This window comes from Lasioglossum baleicum, unplaced genomic scaffold, assembly GCF_051020765.1.
Source record: "Lasioglossum baleicum unplaced genomic scaffold, iyLasBale1 scaffold0112, whole genome shotgun sequence".
Classification (NCBI taxonomy): Eukaryota; Metazoa; Arthropoda; class Insecta; order Hymenoptera; family Halictidae; genus Lasioglossum; species Lasioglossum baleicum.
Genome location: NW_027469172.1, coordinates 60,001 through 65,000, shown reverse-complemented (window position 1 = coordinate 65,000; position 5,000 = coordinate 60,001). Strand labels below are relative to the sequence as shown.

General features: G+C 51.4%; 1 non-coding gene and 1 pseudogene across 1 annotated transcript in view; both read left to right on the top strand.

Moving 5' to 3' along the window:
* Positions 1-38, top strand: part of LOC143219981 (5.8S ribosomal RNA) — a 155-nt gene extending 117 nt beyond the window's left edge. The window contains exon 1 of the ribosomal RNA XR_013011526.1: positions 1-38. This exon is cut by the window's left edge and continues 117 nt beyond it. This is a non-coding gene — a ribosomal RNA (5.8S ribosomal RNA).
* Positions 39-1,604: 1,566 nt separating this feature from the next.
* LOC143219979 (large subunit ribosomal RNA) overlaps positions 1,605-5,000 on the top strand; it is a 5,435-nt pseudogene continuing 2,039 nt past the window's right edge.

Sequence of the window (5,000 nt, the reverse complement as noted above, 5' to 3'; positions counted from 1 at the left end):
ACGGATACAATTCCTGGACCACGCCTGGCTGAGGGTCGTTTACGTAACCATAAACTGCTTGCGTTGCTCTTGTAAGTCCCCGCCGTCGCTTACCTCTCCAAATATATTTTTGGAGGGCGCCAAAGAGCGTTTCGGAGTCGGGTTGCAAAGATGCTACGTACGAGCGAATGATGGGCGTTTCGTCGGCGTTTGTCGCGGTTCTGTGAAAATTGCCAATTTTTGCATTGCGTCTTATAAACACATACAAACATATATATCTAGTTTCCACGAGAGGCGAAGTAGGGATTGGTATTTCTTACGTTCGGACTTGCGTGAGTGTTTTTACGGTGTCGTGAGTCGTATTGAAAATACGACCGCCCGTAAGGCACCGCTTCGACGAGGATCTCCAAATCTCTCACCTTCTCTGCGAAACGATTCGCCTTGCGGAAAGAAGCGTTTCCACTCATGAACATTTAACGCGCTCCCGACGTCGCCTGAAATGATGCGTATATACGAAAGAGGTATATTTACAAGAGTCTCGCGAGACTACAGAGATGGACACACAAATTATAAAAGAAAGAAAGAATACTGTGTGGCACACAGAGTGTGTGTGGTGTGGCAATGTTAAGCCCCAGGGAGAGAATATGCCTGTGCGTGGATGAGTTTCTTAACTCTACGTTATAATTGCCATACGGCGGAGGGTCGTCGTTGCCGGCGATTTCGACAAACACACATTCCTTTTCGAGTCTTCGAGGGAAGAGACGAAAGAGATCTCTCGTTCTATCGCGAACGCTTTGATGATCGATGGACAGCGGAGCAAAGCGCAGCAATGTGCGGGATGAGCACGTCGTACTTGATCGGGTCGGAATTATTCCCCGTCGTCGACGTGTCCTCGCTAATCTGTGCGATTGCCATTCCATCGCCACGTTCGCGTTGAATCGTATTGATGACGGCCTATGTGCGTCTTGAGATCTTACTCTCTTTCTCTCGTGTCTCTAATTTGGTTTTGCGTTTGATCGATGATAAATCGTTTCGTGCGCAACGTTTCTGTACCCCCGTGGTTTTTGGTTCAATTATATAGAAGTAGAGAGAAAAAGAAATCCCACCGGGTTATATGTATTATTATTTTTTTTTTTTAATAATATGTATACTCCTCTATTGGCGAGGCTTATTTCGAACTTGATTGTCACACGACGCAAAAGACACACTTGTGTGTTCACGCACGGAACAGCACCGCGGAGAGAGAAAAGGTATATCCAATGATGAAAACCTTTATGTCGGTCGCCCCATGTCTTTTCTTTTCTTCATTGTCGATTCGTGCGGAACCGCGCGATCTGTCGGTCGTCCAGTCCCCGAAAGTTCTTTTCGACGGACGTTAAAGTTAACCGGCCAGATCGTCTAGCGAGAGTTTCCGATCGACGAGAGATGAAGAAAGAATTATATTGACACTTTGGTGTGGCGCATAAGGCATATATCGGTTTTTTGTTTACCTTTTTCTCTCTTCTGTCGTGTAGTGTTGTTTCGTTTTCTTTTTTTTTCTTTTTTTTTTGTGCTTTGTACGTTTTCGCGAGTACTACTTTTACGCTCTTTCGGCCGAAACACACAAAATTTTGTATCACGTACGACGACCTCAGAGTAGGCGAGATTACCCGCTGAATTTAAGCATATTACTAAGCGGAGGAAAAGAAACTAACAAGGATTTCCTTAGTAGCGGCGAGCGAACAGGAATTAGCCCAGCACTGAATCCCGCGGTTCTGCCGTTGGGAAATGTAGTGTTCAGGAGGGTCAATTTATCCCGAGACGTCGAACCGCGTCCAAGTCCATCTTGAATGGGGCCATTTACCCGTAGAGGGTGCCAGGCCCGTAGCGACTGGTACGCGTTTCGGGAGGACCTCTCCTTAGAGTCGGGTTGCTTGAGAGTGCAGCCCTAAGTGGGTGGTAAACTCCATCTAAGGCTAAATATGACCACGAGACCGATAGCGAACAAGTACCGTGAGGGAAAGTTGAAAAGAACTTTGAAGAGAGAGTTCAAGAGTACGTGAAACCGTTCAGGGGTAAACCTGAGAAACCCAAAAGATCGAATGGGGAGATTCATCGTCGACGAGGCTGGCTTCCGTTGGTGCGCAGATAGCCCGTAATGGGCCACTTCGGTGGTTCCAGTGCGAGGGTACACCATCTTCGGCAAATGTTCCGGTCGCGTAGTCGTGCACTTCTCCCTTAGTAGAACGTCGCGACCCGTTGCGTGTCGGTCTACGGCTCGAGTTGTTGCCTGTCGTGTCGCCTTCGTGCGCACACGGCAGACGCTCGATCGCCTGGCCGGCTGCGTGACGGTACTCTGACGGTATCGGGCCGCAACCAATCCATTTTCGAATGTGTGTGCGTCAGGCCCGCCGCAAGCTCGGTTAGTTTGTCACCCGGATGGTACGGACCTAGCGCCGGCTCCGGGCCTAACCAGCTGTTAGCAGGCGGTGTCCTCGGACTGGCCAAGCTTTGAATTACCGGTCAGCGACGCTACTGCTTTGGGTACTCTCAGGACCCGTCTTGAAACACGGACCAAGGAGTCTAACATGTGCGCGAGTCATTGGGACATGTAAACCTAAAGGCGCAATGAAAGTGAAGATCGTACCTTAGCGTCGATCAAGGGAGGATGGGCCGCGTCACGATGCGGCCTCGCACTCCCGGGGCGTCTCGTTCTCATTGCGAGAAGAGGCGCACCCAGAGCGTACACGTTGGGACCCGAAAGATGGTGAACTATGCCTGGTCAGGACGAAGTCAGGGGAAACCCTGATGGAGGTCCGTAGCGATTCTGACGTGCAAATCGATCGTCGGAACTGGGTATAGGGGCGAAAGACTAATCGAACCATCTAGTAGCTGGTTCCCTCCGAAGTTTCCCTCAGGATAGCTGGCACTCGCTCGTTCTCTTTTGATGAACGTGTGCGAGTCTCATCTGGTAAAGCGAATGATTAGAGGCCTTGGGGCCGAAACGACCTCAACCTATTCTCAAACTTTAAATGGGTGAGATCTCTGGCTTGCTTGGATCAATGAAGCCACGAGATTATATTGGATCAGAGTGCCAAGTGGGCCAATTTTGGTAAGCAGAACTGGCGCTGTGGGATGAACCAAACGCAGAGTTAAGGCGCCTAAGTCGACGCTTATGGGATACCATGAAAGGCGTTGGTTGCTTAAGACAGCAGGACGGTGGCCATGGAAGTCGGAATCCGCTAAGGAGTGTGTAACAACTCACCTGCCGAAGCAACTAGCCCTGAAAATGGATGGCGCTGAAGCGTCGCGCCTATACTCCGCCGTCAGCGGCAAGTGAGGTTGACGTTAGCTTTTTTTAAAGGCGCGTCTTCCATGAAGCTCTGACGAGTAGGAGGGTCGCGGCGGTGTGCGCAGAAGGGTCTGGGCGTGAGCCTGCCTGGAGCCGCCGTCGGTGCAGATCTTGGTGGTAGTAGCAAATACTCCAGCGAGGCCCTGGAGGACTGACGTGGAGAAGGGTTTCGTGTGAACAGCCGTTGCACACGAGTCAGTCGATCCTAAGCCCTAAGAGAAATCCTATGTAGATGAGGTGTCCTAAGAGAGAGCAAAATATCATTAAATGATAAACACACACCCATCGGGCGAAAGGGAATCCGGTTTCTATTCCGGAACCCGGCAGCGGAACCGCTTACCAATCGGGCCCTCGTAAGAGTGTTCGTCGGGGTAACCCAAAATGACCTGGAGACGCCGTCGGGAGATCCGGGGAGAGTTTTCTTTTCTGTATAAGCGTTCGAGTTCCCTGGAAACCTCTAGCAGGGAGATAGGGTTTGGAACGCGAAGAGCACCGCAGTTGCGGCGGTGTCCGGATCTTCCCCTCGGACCTTGAAAATCCAGGAGAGGGCCACGTGGAGGTGTCGCGCCGGTTCGTACCCATATCCGCAGCAGGTCTCCAAGGTAAAGAGCCTCTAGTCGATAGATTAATGTAGGTAAGGGAAGTCGGCAAATTGGATCCGTAACTTCGGAATAAGGATTGGCTCTGAGGAGCGGGGCGTGTCGGGCTTGGTCGGGAAGCGGGTCTGGCTGACGTGCCGGGCCTGGGCGAGGTGAACACATTGATGGGAATCCGAGCTCGGTCCCGTGCCTTGGCCTCCCGCGGATCTTCCTTGCTGCGAGGCTTTCGTCTAGAACGATCGTCCTCTTCGGCCGCCATTCAACGCTCAGCTCAGAACTGGCACGGACTAGGGGAATCCGACTGTCTAATTAAAACAAAGCATTGCGATGGCCCCCACGGGTGTTGACGCAATGTGATTTCTGCCCAGTGCTCTGAATGTCAACGTGAAGAAATTCAAAAAAGCGCGGGTAAACGGCGGGAGTAACTATGACTCTCTTAAGGTAGCCAAATGCCTCGTCATCTAATTAGTGACGCGCATGAATGGATTAACGAGATTCCCTCTGTCCCTATCTACTGGGTCTTAGAAGGTCCAGGGTTCTATTCCCTGGTGCGCCAACCCCCCCTCCACGCGGTAGGACCTGGAAACCCTCGGGTGACCAACGGGGCTCTGGTAGAAAGTGAGCTCTTACGTGAGTGAGTCCTATGTGATCACCGTGGCTCTGGCAGAAAGAGAGAGCTCTTACGTGAGTGAGTCCTATGCGATCACCGTGGCTCAAGTATAAGAGAGAGTTCTTACGAGAGTGAGTCCTATGCGATCACCGTGGCTCTGTCATAGAACGAGGGAGCTCCTGCGTGAGTGATAATTCTGCAATCACCGCGGCTCTCCGAGTAAACGTTAAACTACACGGCGTTTACCCATAAAGTTGCTTGTCGTGAGCTACCCAATCCCTACCGCCAACGGTAGGGCAACGGATGCCGCTTGCAGCTAGAAGTGTAGTACAGAGAAATAATTGAATCGAGGGAGCTCCTGCGTGAGTGATAATTCTACAATCACCGCGGCTCTCCGGGTAAACGTTAAGCTACACGGCGTTTACCCATAAAGCTGCTTGTCGTGAGCTATCCAATCCCTACCGCCAACGGTAGGGCAACG